Genomic DNA, 14,114 nt, shown 5'->3' with positions numbered 1-14,114 from the left:
TACTGCTGGGCAGAGCAGTGTTTGGGTAGGTGGGGGAGGGATTCCTCTAGAGCACAGAGGAAGGCAGCAGCTTTGGTTGGAACAGCTGTTTTGCTGTTATCAACACGAGAAGGTTCTTTTGGTTTTGCTCTGTAGTTCTGCAGTTTAACTCTACAGCAGACAAGGGAGTGGTTTGAGTCACAGTCTGCACTGTGGAAACTACAGGTTTGGAGAATGCTTCTGAGGTCAGCGCATCATGTTATGATCAGGTCCAGCTGGTGCCAGTGACCAGATCATGGGTGTCTCCAAGAGACTTTGTGCCAGGGTATAGACAAAGTAGGAGTTGGTAATGCAAAGACTGTAGTATGTGCAGAGCTCGAGGAGACACTGCCCATTCTCGTTCATTTTCCCAATGCCGTGGTGTGGCAGCGGGGGCATGGTCAAGCGTCGGTCTGTGAATGGAGGGCGGAGTCAGGGAAGGTAAGTGGTAGAATCACTGCACCTGATGGGAATTAACCTGTGTTTGTGTGTCTTCCCCAGTGACCGTGCCCTATAAGATGAGAGGGAGAGCAGAGGAAAGGAGCTCTCCCCAACCCGAACACTGGTGTGCATGCGTGTGACTGGGAGAGTGAATGTAAATGCTGAAAAGTGAGTAAATAAAGAGTTTTGTAAGAACTCAGTTCTGGCCTGCCGTGCTTCTGTGCTCCACCCACCTACTGGGATTTTACAGTGGTGCCGAAACCCGGGAGAATCGGCGTGCAGAAGGGAACAGCCCCATGGAGTCCTCCCCCTTCAAGGACCTGGTCCATGCCCTCACCACGGCCCACCAGAGCCAGCACCAGGCCCTGATCACCCTCCGGAAGGAGCAGGAACAATGGTTCGAAGCCCTGGTGCTGGCGCAGCAGGAAGATCGTCAGGCGTTCCGGCACCTGCTCGTGTCGGCAGGGTCCACCACCACTGCGGACCCTCCCCACCTCACCTTAATGAAGATGGGTCCGCATAATGACCCTGAAGCCTTCCTTGCACTCTTTGAGCAGGCAGCAGAGGCGTGGGGTTGGCCGGCGGAACAGCGCATGGTGCACCTCCTCCCCCTGCTAATGGGCGAGACGCAGTTGGCTGCTATGTAGCTCCCTGCTGACAGCTGGCTGGTCAATGCGGACCTCCGCAGGGCCATCCTCCAACGCATTGGTCGCACCCCGGAACAGCAATAGCAACGCATCCGCGCGCTGCGCCTAAAGGAGGTTGAACGGCCGTTCACATTTGGCCAGCAACTCTGGGATGCCTGCCAGCAGTGGCTGAGGGCTGACAACTGCGATGCTGAGGGAATCGTCAACCTGGTGCCACTGGAACAATTCATCGCCCGACTTCCGGAAGGAACAGCGGAGTGGGTCCAGTGCCATCGCCCAGTGTCACTGGATCAGCAATTGAGCTGGCAGAGGACCATATGACAGCCGTTCCAATGGCAGGACAGTGTGTCTCCTCTTCTCCCCTCTTCTGTCTCTCCCTCTCTCTCTGCTCCCCGTCCTTGCCCCATTCCCCCACCGCGGAGGCGGGGGCCGGCTCCACCTCAGCCGGCCCGCCACACCCACGGTGCCCTACCATTTCCTACTTCCTTGTCTGTGTCTTCTCCCCCTCAGGTGAGTGGTGTCTGGAACACTGGTGCAGAGGGAGAGCCTGGGCCGGTATGCTGGTGCTGCAGGGAACCGGGGCACCTCCAGCATCAGTGCTCGGTGATGGAGGTGGGCGCGGTGGTCCGGATCCCCGACGTGCCAGGGACCGCCCTCGATCGGGCTGGAGCATATCGCATACCAGTGAGTATCCAAGGGGATATGTATCAGGCTTTGGTGGGCTCCGGCTATGATCAGACCTCAATCCACCAAAGCCTGGTGCAAGACGAGGCATTGGGGAAAGCACAATTGGTGAAGGTGTTGTGTGTACACGGGGATGTTCACAACTACCATTTAGTGTCAGTCCACATTCTATTTCGAGGGGAAAAATTTAGAGTAAAGGCGGCAGTTAATCCTCGCCTTACCCACTCGATAATTCTGGGGACTGATTGGCCGGGTTTTAGGGAATTAATGGCACATCTAGTGAAGAGTGGGGCCTGCCATAGTTTAGCAAGGGGAGGTCCCGGAGTGGCATTGGCGGGAGCAGCTGTCACAGAGCCGTCTACGTCATCACCACGTCAGAGTGAGGAGCAGCCTGCTCCTCCTCCCTCTCTCAGGGATTCCCTTGCGGATTTCCCGTTAGAGCAGTCGTGAGACGAGACTCTGCGGCATGCGTTTGACCATGTGAGAGTAATCGATGGTCAAACTCTCCAGCCAAACGCCACACCATCCTTCCCCTATTTTTCCATTATTAAGGCTAGATTACTACTAGGCGTATGGGCGTTGTATGAGATGGCTTCCTCTCCAGTAGCTCTGTAGTTTTTAGCTCTTTAAACCTCTTTTTTTCCACCTTTTTTTACTTTTCTGCTCTTCTTACGAAGACATAGTGTATTCTACTATATAACATGGATATATTTAACTTTAACACGCAACCAGGAGCCAGTTTTCTCACTTATTCAAGAGAGGAGCTGCTGGCCCTGAAAACAATGGGACGAGCCAGGATACGACACCCCATCCCGACCAAGCTGAGGAGGAAACCCAGGGGCTGCAAGGCTGGAGCTAAGCTAAAGGCTAGGCTAGCGGATAACCAGCGGCGCTACAAACCATCCATTCCCTCCGTTATCATGGGGAATGTGAACTCGCTGCCCAAGGACGCGTTATCCTAATGGGCTTCATGGGCAGCTGCCCAGGACCTTGGCCACTAGGGGGCCTTGGAGGTAGCGAGATTGGAAAATATGAAATTATATTTTCAGAAGTTTTGATCATATTGCTAACATTTTTGATGCATTTCACCACCTGTAAGGAAGCCCACCTTGTCTCGTCGCATAAATCACCCGTCATTGTCAATATGATCACTGTCCACCATGTCTTCACAAGCTACGCCAGCTTGAGTTCAATGATTTAATTAATGACTTCGCTTTCCAGAAAAGTAGGAAAGTGCCCTTGTAAGTTGACCCATGGCTGTCAAACTGAATGCGCAAAGCTGTGTGCCACTACTGTTTGGGACATTATGTGTGTGAAAGGATGAAATGTTTCACATAGCCTAACATTTTGAGATTTATTTCTGAGAAGCAAGATATTTTTCTTTCTTTGTTATCGCTCTTTGTTTTCACAAGTTAAAAGTCGCCTGGATTCCAAAATGAAAACGAATGGTTATATACCAAATGAATGTTCTTGTTCTGAATACTAAAGAAACTGTTGTAGACCTAGGTTATGTTCTTGACATGTTGTTCATTGACTCACTCATTCAAAGGCTTCTTGAGGCTAAACTTTAGTTAACCAGACTTGTTAACCATGATGTCTAATGGATTTTTTCACCATGCCAATTGCCTATTTCACCATTGCTTTTTCTCAGTTAAATAGGTTTTGATGGATATAAAGTTTTATCATTCAATAGTATTTCTAATTGTGCCACTGTCATTATTTAAGTTTCTGTGTCTAGTTAGACAGGCACGTCTGAGGGGGTGAATTTGCTGAGTGCAGTTGACAACAGGCGGGGGTGGGGCCTCGGGGGGGTGTCTGCCCAGGGCCTCGGCAAGGGTTAACGCGGCCCTGTCACTGCAGAATAAGGTCGACGAGCTTTCCACTCTGAACAACCAGCCGGTTTACTGGGAGAGCAGCTTATTTATCTTTACAGAGACATGGCTAATACACCTTGTACTGGATGCTAACGTGGACCTGCAGGGATTCACTGCTGTGAGAGCCAACAGAGACACTAACACATGCGGGAAAAGCAAAGGTGGGGGACTCATCATTTATGTTAACAACTGCTGGTGTAACCTGGGACATATCTCCGTAAAGACAGTTTTATGTTGCCCGGACTTGGAGCTGCTAGCCGTTAGCCTGCGGCCATATTATCTGCCGAGGGAGTTCAGTCACGTGATCACCATCTGTGTTTACATCCCTCTGAGGGCAGCTGCAGCCGCTGCATGTGAGAGGATTCACTCTGTCACAGCAAGGCTGCAGACACAGCACCCTGAGGCATTTATCATCATTTCTGGGGACTTTAATCATGCTACTTTGGACTCTACTTTGGCTGCTTTTTACCAGGCTGTGGATTGTCCAACAAGGAACAACAGGACAATTGACTTGCTGTATGCTAATGTGAAGGATGCATACAGAGTCACACCCCTTCCCCCACTAGGGAAGTCTGACCACAACCTGGTTCTTCTACAGCCGAAGTACACCCCCCCTGGTTCAAAGGCAGCCTGCAACAACTATGGTAGCTCCATCAGGAGGTGGTCCCCTGAAATGGAAGATGCCCTCAGGGACTGTTATGACATCACGAACTGGGATGTGCTGCTTAGCCCACACTGTAAGGACATAGAGGGGCTGACACACTGTCTGATGGACTACCATAACTTCTGTGCAGACGTGGTCTCCCCCGCTAAGACTGTACGGTGTTACCCTAATAACAAGCCATGGGTAACACAAGAAGTCAAAGCTGTCCTCAACAGGAAGAAGGCTGGCTTCAGGAGCAGGGATAGGGAGGCAATGAAAGCAGCACAGCAGGAGGTAAAACACTGCGTGAGGGAAGCTAAGGACAGCTACAGGAGAAAGGTGGAGCAGAAGCTGAAGGAGAACAGCATGAGGGAGGTCTGGGAAGGTGTGAAAACCATCACAGGCCACAATACAAAGACCAGAGTCATTGAGGGGACAGTGGAGAGAGCGAATGAGTTGAATGACTTTTTCAATCGGTTCAACCAGCCCACATCCCCCCACCCTCTCCCTCACTGCAGCCATCTCTCCTTCTTCCCTCAACACACCTCCCCCCAGTCATCACAGCAGCCCCCTCCTCCCCCACCTCAACACAGACTCCTCCATGCATTACTGCAGACCAGGTCAGAGGTCAACTGAGGAAGCTTCACGCCAGGAAAGCAGCAGGCCCGGACAAGGTGTGTCCCTGACTACTGAAGACCTGTGCTGCTGAACTGGGTGAGCCACTCCAACGCATCTTCAACCTTAGCCTGCAGCTGGGGAGAGTGCCCACCCTCTGGAAGACATCATGTAAAAGATGGCGCTGCAAGAGTGGCAGCTAGTTACAGTAGCTCCGAACGTGTTTATGTGTTTTGGTGTTTTTGTACTTTTCTCGTGTTTCTTTCTGCACTAGTCTCAGTCGGAAGTGTGCACCTCGGGATGTACTACTCATGAGACTGTGCATTTGTATTTTTCTCTTTTTCTTTCTGGGGCTAGTTAAATCGGCATCAGCGGACCCTTTCAGCCATGGCTCCATTGTTTACACTCGGGAGCAGCTGTTAGCACTGTGCAACACCAAGGTACTCCCCATGGAAAGACCGGTGATCCCCACGGAATTAAGGAGAAGGAGAAGGGGATGCAGAGCTGGAATGAAGTACCAGGAGAAGAAAAGATGGTATAAACCATGTATACCATCTGTCATTATGGGAAACGTAAGATCTCTCCCTAATAAGATGGATGAGCTAACGGCACTAACCAGGCTGCAGAGGGAGTACCAGGAGTGTAGCCTTATGTGTTCCACAGAGACTTGGCTGAATGAACTCTCACCTGACTCACACGTCACTCTGGACGGATTTCAACTTGTGAGAGCGGACAGGAAAGCCAAGGAGAGCGGTAAGAGGAAAGGAGGGGGTATAGTGATGTTTGTGAATGACAGATGGTGTAACCCAGGGCACATCAGGGTAAAGGAGCAGTATTGCAGTAAAAACATTGAACTGCTAGCGGTTAGCATTTGGCCATATTACCTCCCGAGGGAATTCTCGCACATTATCGCGATAACTGTGTACATCCCCCCAGCAGCTGATGCTGCTGCAGCCTGTGAGCTCTTACACACTACAGTGTCAAAGCTTCAGACATCGCACCCCCAGTCCCTGCTACTAATCTCCGGTGACTTCAATCATGCTTCCCTGTCCTCCACTCTCCCAACCTTCACTCAGTATGTGAAATGCCACACCAGAGACAAGAGAACTTTGGATTTAATGTATGTGAACACCAAGGATGCATATAGTTCATCCCCCCTCCCCCCGCTGGGCCGTTCTGACCACAGTCTGGTTCACTTGTCCCTTACATACATACCTACAGTGAATAAACAACCACCCACCAAGAGGTATGTAAGGAGCTGGTCTGAGGAGACCAGTATGGCACTGAGGGACTGCTTTGACACCACGGACTGGGATGTGTTGTGTGAGCCTCATGGAGATGATATTGATAGCCTGACAACCTGCATCACGGATTACATTAATTTCTGTGTTGAAAACACTGTGCCAGTCAGGAAGGTATGGTGTTTTCCCAACAATAAACCCTGGGTGACCTCTGAACTAAAAGCCCTATTAAACGAGAAGAAGAGGGTTTTTAAATCTGGCAACAAGGAGGAGATGAGGAGAGTGCAGAGGGAGATGAAGAGGGGGATAAGGAGAGGCAAGGACAGCTACAGGAGGAAGCTGGAGGAGCACCTCAAGGGGAGCAATACCGGAGAGGTATGGAGAGGCCTGAAAACCATCTCTGGCCACACAAAGAACAGTGGGAGGGGCCCTGTATCTGGGGGCCAGGACTGGGCAAATGAGTTGAATCTCTTTTTCAACAGATTTGACTGTGCCACCCCACCCTCCCCCACTCACCATAGTCCTGACCTGTCTGTGTTATCATTCTACCACCCCCCCTCATAATACCTCTGACACCAACAGCTCCCTCCTCACACCACATCACCCCCCTCCGCTCCCTGCCAGACCAATCCACACACCTCACCCCCGACCTCACTCTACAGGAGTCACACCTCGGCTACACCCCTCGCCTCTCCATAACAGCTGATCAGGTGCTGAAGGAGCAGAGGAGGATCAAGACGAGGAAAGCTGCTGGCCCTGATGATATCAACTCCAGACTGCTTAAGGACTGTGCAGTCCTCCAGACTGTGGGATTCTTCTGTACATTTTCAACCTGAGCCTCAGTCTGGAGAAAGTTCCACTTCTGTGGAAAACATCATGTGTGGTTCCAGTTCCTAAGACTGCGCACCCCAGGGAGCCCAACCACTTTCGGCCAGTAGCTTTAACGTATCACCTCATGAAGATCATGGAGAGGATTGTTCTCTCCCACCTCTGACACCTGGTGAACAGCGAGATGGACCCCCTGCAGTTCGCATATCGACCGGGCATTGGTGTGGATGACGCTGTCATTTACCTGCTACACCGGTCACTGTTGCACCTGGAGGGCACTGGGAGCACTGGGAGAATCATGTTCTTTGACTTCTCCAGTGCTTTCAACACAATCCAGCCATCACTGCTTAGGGGGAAGCTGGAGGGAGCTGGTGTCGACTGCCACCTGGCTGCATGGATCATCGACTACCTCATTAACAGACCGCAGTATGTGAGGCTACACGACTGTGTGTCTGATGTGGTAGTCTGCAGCATGGGGGCTCCACAGGGTACAGTGCTCTCTCCTTTCCTCTTTACACTTTACACATCTGACTTCAGCTACAACACGGACAGCTGTCACCTCCAGAAGTTCTCTGATGATACAGCCATTGTTGGACGTGTGTCAGAGAGGGACGATCTGGAGTACAGAGAGGTCATCACGAACTTTGTTGCCTGGTGCGAACTGAACCACCTGCGCATCAACGCCAGCAAGACAAAGGAGGTGGTGATTGATTTCAGAAGGACGGTTTCCCAAATTTCACCAGTGAACATCCAGGGTTTGGACATCGAGATCGTGGAGGAGTACAAATACTTGGGTGTTCACCTCAACAACACACTGGACTGGACTAACAACACAGATGTCCTGTACAAGAAGGGCCAAAGTCGCCTCCACCTCTTGAGAAGACTGAGGTCTTTTGGTGTGTGCAGGACACTGCTTAGGACTTTTTATGACTCTGTGGTAGCATCAGCGATTTTCTACGCTGTGGTCTGCTGGGGCTGTGGAAGTTCAGAGAGGGACAGGAAGAAACTTAATAAACTGGTCAGAAGGGCTGGCTCAGTCTTGAACTGTCCTCTGGACTCCATTGAGGTGGTGGGTGAGAGGAGGATGTTAGCCAAGCTGACTTCAATCATGGATAACCCCTCTCACCCCCTACATGAGGCTGTGGGGGCTTTAAGCAGCTCTTTTAGTAGTAGACTGCTACACCCACGGTGTAAGAAGGAGAGGTACCGCAGGTCATTCATACCTACTGCTGTCAGACTGTATAACATCCACAACTTGTAACGTAGCACCAATAACCTGTTTGTCATTTAATTTGCACTACTTCACCACTACTACCTCTACCATCTCTCATCGATGCAAATATTATGTGCAATAATATAGTCCCTAAACTATTTTTATGCATACTTATATATGTGTGTGTATATATATATATATATATATATATATGTATCAGTGGCGGCTGCTGGTTTTTAAAACAGGGGAAGCCCATTTTACGCATTCATCGTAAAACCTGTAGGCCGGATATCAAAGCATAGAAAGGTGTGCCCCATTAGCATAGTGAACTAGACAACCCTACCTAGTGGCAGAAAGTATTTTTGCTTGTACATTTCATGTTATAGTCTGGCTTGCCAGGCTAGTGCCTCATATCCTTAATCAAAAATATCAAACATCCAAAAATCACTGGCTATTCAACGAAGAGCCTTGAACATCATACCCCGATATGCAACACAGAGTCTTTAACACAACACACAGCTGTGCAACACATCCCTTGAACATCTTCTGCAACACAGTCTGGAAATTCATAACCAGGTAGGCTATGCAACACACACAACCTTGAATATCATACCCAGGTATAACCTATAACACAGAGCCCACCATTCTCTTAACATTACTGAACAATATACACACTTCAGATTCATGAACATGAACACTATTTATACACATTCTGCCCTCCGCTCCTTTTCCAGAAAATGGTCTGTGACCCTGTCATACCAGCTGGTTGTGCTTTCCAGAGACTTCACCAATTTCTGTTAGCAGCTAGCACTGCAGATCCCAATAAGGCTCAAGCTAGCCTACAACCAGATTGAACTACAAATGAAATAAACGAGTGAATTCACGAATGATCAAACTGATAGAATGGATGAAAGTTATCGGAGCACAACGAGTAATATTTACATTTATTTACAGAGTAATGTACAGAGACATCAATGAGAAGAAACGTTTATATGAAAAGGAATTCGGACAGCACTTTGGCACACGACTGCACTTTCTCGACATCCGCTAGGTACTGACTGATCATACTTCCGTGTTCCTCGCCAAAGTACCGCCCTCCTCATGTCTTTCAAACACTACCTCCAATAATCCTTTATCAACCCGGCTTCTTGTCCCTCCCACTGTCTCGTTTAGTCCCAGAGAAGCCCGGCTTCCCTGGAAGTGACGATTTTGTTGATTTTAACCAATAACAACTAGCCGAAATTGGCTGTTCAGAGCCGTCTCATAGACTGCAACGGATACCCGGCTGCCAGTCAGTGTTGCCAGATACTGCTGACGTTTTCCATCCCAAAATATGTTCAAAACCCGCCAAAATGCACTTAAAACCGCCCAATCTGGCAACACTGCTGCCAGTCCATAGAGCCCATTGAAATAAGAAAGGTTACAGCCTGGCAGCTGTGATTCTCGTAGCGAACTGCAAGTTCGTCAGACATCACTCAAATAAGTTACAGGATAGTTATCTCTAGCCGCTTTATCCTTCTACAGGGTCGCAGGCAAGCTGGAGCCTATCCCAGCTGACTACGGGTGAAAGGCGGGGTACACCCTGGACAAGTCGCCAGGTCATCACAGGGCTGACACATAGACACAGACAACCATTCACACTCACACCTACGGTCAATTTAGAGTCACCAGTTAACCTAACCTGCATGTCTTTGGACTGTGGGGGAAACCGGAGCACCCGGAGGAAACCCACGCGGACACGGGGAGAACATGCAAACTCCACACAGAAAGGCCCTCGCCGGCCCCGGGGCTCGAACCCAGGACCTTCTTGCTGTGAGGCGACAGCGCTAACCACTACACCACCGTGCCGCCTACAGGATAGTTATGAACATAAATACAATCTTGGGCATATATTATGTCATGCAAGTTATTGTTTTAATGAGAATTCAACATCGTAGATGCTGCAGTTTGGGGAGAGAATTTTAGGGGAAGCTCGGCTTCCCTTGTTGTCTCTGAGAAATCGTCCCTGATATGTATGTATGTATGTATGTATGTATGTATGTATACAGAGTCTACCTGTAATGTGCAATTTTTCCGAGCCTCTCAATAAGGCAATTTTTTCTATACTTTTTCACGGTAGATAATGCAAATAGCCCTCTGTATTTAATCCTTCATTTGTCTAATTTTTATTTCAGTTTTATTTGTTATCTGTTTGACATTTTCTTGCTACTGTAACATATGAATTTCCCCGATGTGGGATGAATAAAGTGAATCTAATCTAATCTAATCTAATCTAATCTAATCTAATCTAATCTAATCTACGTATCGTTCCAGTTCCCAAAATGAATTGGCCCGGCGAGCTGAACGACTTCCGACCAGTGGCACTCACTTCACATCTGATGAAGATGTTGGAGTGGCTCTTCCTCAGCCACCTCAGACCCCAGGTACAACATGCCCAGGACTGTCTGCAGTTTGCATACCGGGCAGGTGTTGGTGTGGAAGACGCCATCCTCTACCTGTTACATTGAGCCCACTTGCATCTGGATAAGGGAAATGGCACAGTGAGGATCCTCTTCTTGGACTTCTCAAGTGCCTTCAACACCATCCAGCCCCTATTGCTTCAGGACAAACTGAACAGGATGCGAGTGGACCCCTGCCTGGTCACCTGGATCTCCAGCTATCTCACTGACAAGCTTCAGTATGTCAGGCTGAAGGACATCATGTCTGACACTGTGATTAGTAGCACTGGAGCACCCCAGGGCACGGTGCTGGCCCCTCTTCTCTTCACCCTGTTCACCGCGGACTTCTGCTACAACTCGGAGCTGTGTCACATTCAGAAGTTTGCCGATGACACAGCCATTGTTGGGTGTATCAGTGACGACAGAGAGGAGGAGTATAGGAGCCTGGTGAGGGACTTTGCTGTGTGGTGCAACAGGAACCATCTGCAGCTCAACATCTCGAAGACCAAGGAGCTGGTCATTGACTTTGGGAGGTCCAGACCAAGGTCACAACCAGTTCTGATCGAAGGAGTCGAGGTGGAGGCTGTGGATTCCTACAAGTACCTTGGGCTGTGGCTGGACAGCAAGCTGGACTGGACTTGCAACACCAAACACTTATACAGGAAGGGACAGAGCAGGCTATACTTCCTTAGGAGGCTGCAGTCCTTTAACATCTGCAGGGAACTCCTGTGGATGTTCTATCAGTCTGTGGTCGCCAGTGTCCTGTTTTACACTATAGTGTGCTGGGGGGGCAGCACACCCAAGAAGGACACATCCAGGCTGGACAAACTGATCAGGCGGGCCGGCTCTATGGTCGGCATGAAGCTGGATTCTCTGGTGACCGTGGCAGAGAAGAGATCTATGGACAAACTACTGAACATCATGGATGATGCCAGTCACCCTCTGCACACCATCATCAGCAACCAGAGGAGCCTGTTCAGTGACAGAATGCTCCTTCCCAAGTGCAGGACGAAAAGACTTAAAAACTCCTTTGTCCCTCACATCATCAGACTGTACAACTCCTCTCTGGGGGGGTGGAGGGATAACAGGAGGACAGAGGATGGGAAGGAGCAGTAGCCTAGCCTAACAATAAGCAATACCGGACAATGTGCAATATAAAGTGCAATATCTCTCCTGCCACCGCCCCCTTCTCCCCCTCTCCCTTCCCCATATCTTATTCTTTTTATATTTGTATATGTAAATATTTAACTTATTTGAATTTATCTAGAAGTTTTCTCTATTTATTTTCTCTGTTTATCTGTAATGATGCTGCTGGAATCTTAATTTCCCTGAGGGAACCTACCCAAAAGGATCAATAAAGTTTTATCTAATCTAATCTAATCTAATCTAATCTAATCTAATCTAATCTAGATTATACGAAATGACACAGGACACTCAGACTAAGGAACCAATAACACAGCTTTTAATCCCAAAGGGCCACCGGGAATTCCTATTCCAGGCGGCTCACTTTAATCCCATGGCCAGACACTTGGGGTAGGATAAGACACTACCCTGAATAATGGCCCGGTTCTATTGGCCAGGGATTCACGGCGATGTCCATAGGTGGTGTACGGCATGCCGCGAATACCAGGTAGTAAATCCTGCAGCCATTCCAAAAGCACCTTTGCGCCCTCTGCCTCTAATCGAGACGCGGTTCGAAAGAATCGGGATGGATCTTGTTGGGCCATTAGATTGGTCAGCATGAGGATATCGCTTTATTTTAGTTCTGGTGGACTATGCAACGCGATATCCAGAAGCAGTGCCTCTTCGCAATATCTCAGCACGTAGTATTGCAGAAGTGCTCTTCCGCGTCATCTCCCGAGTCGGAATCCCCAAAGAGATTCTGACTGATTAAAGCACTATGTTTATGTCATGCACACTGAGCGAACTGTACAGGTTACTGGGAATTAAGCCTATCCACACCAGCGTTTATCATCCACAAACGGATGGCTTAGTCGAATGGTTTAATCACACCCTCAAAAATATAATTAGAAAATTTGTAAGCAAAAATGTATGTAACTGGGATAAATGGCTCGAGCCCCTGTTATTCGCAGTGCAAGAGGTCCCGCAAGCCTCCATGGGGTTCTCCCCGTTCTAATTGTTATACGGGCATAAGCCGCGTGGCATTTTGGATGTGCTATGGGAAAATTGGGAGGAGGGACCTTCAACCAGTAAAAACGAAATTCAATACGTTATCAATCTGTGTGCCAAACTCCACACCCTCACACACCTAACCCAGGAGAATTTGCAGCAGGCCCAAAAAAGTCAAGTCCCTCTCTATGACAGGGGCACGCGCCTTAGGGAGTTCACACTGGGAGATAAGGTACTCGTGTTGTTGCCCACGTCGAGCTCCAAATTGATCACCAGGTGGCAAGGACCCTTTGAGGTCACACGGCAAGTGGGGGACGTCGACTATGAGGTGAAGCAAATGGACAGGGGTGGGGCGTTACTGATTTACCACCTCAATCTGCTAAAACGCTGGAACGAGGAGGTCCCCATGGCGTTGGTGTCAGTGGTTCTGGAGATGGCGGAGCTGGGGCCAGAGGTTCAAAAAAGAAAATTGACATCGCCCACCACTCCGGTCTCCTGTGGAGACCACCTCTCCCCGACCCAGCTCATGGAGGTCACCCAGTTGCAGACAGAATTTTCTGACGTGTTCTTACCCCTGCCCGGCCACACCCACCTCATAGAACACCACATTGGGACGCCCCTGGGGGTAATAGTGTGCAGCCACCCTTACAGACTGTCCGAACACAAAAAAAAAGGTGGTTCGGGAAGAGCTCGAGGCCATGCTCGAAATGGGCATCATCGAGGAGTCCCACAGTGACTGGAGCAGCCCGGTGGTCTTGGTTCCCAAGGCTGATGGGTCGGTCCGGTTCTGTGTGGACTATAGAAAAGTCAATGCGGTGTCTAAATTCGACGTGTACCCAATGCCTCATATTGACGGGCTGCTCGATCGACTAGGCACAGCTTGTTTTTATTTGACACTGGATTTGACAAAGGGATATTGGCAGATACCCTTGACTCCTCTATCCTGAGAGAAAATGGCCTTTTCCACACCGTTTGGCTTACACCAGTTTGTCACACTTCCTTTTGGGCTGTTTGGGGTGCCCGCTACATTCCAGCGGCTAATGGACAGGGTCCTCCAGCCCCACGCCACCTACATGGCTGCCTACTTAGACGATATCATTATTTACAGTAATGACTGGCCGCGGCACCTAGAACACCTAAGAGCTGTCCTTAGGTCACTGAGACGAGCGGGTCTCACAGCCAACCCGAAGAAGTGTGCGATTGGGCGAGTGGAAGTACGGTATCTGGGTTTCCATCTGGGCAATGGGCAGGTGCATCGCCAAATTAATAAGACAGCAGCGATTGTGGTCTGCCCGAGGCCCAAGACCAAAAAGGGGGTGAGACAGTTCCTGGGGCTGGGTGG

The sequence above is a fragment of the Neoarius graeffei genome, chromosome 15 (assembly GCF_027579695.1).
Source record: "Neoarius graeffei isolate fNeoGra1 chromosome 15, fNeoGra1.pri, whole genome shotgun sequence".
NCBI lineage: Eukaryota > Metazoa > Chordata > Actinopteri > Siluriformes > Ariidae > Neoarius > Neoarius graeffei.
The sequence above is the reverse complement of the archived record's forward strand: the minus strand, read 5'-3'. Positions refer to the sequence as shown.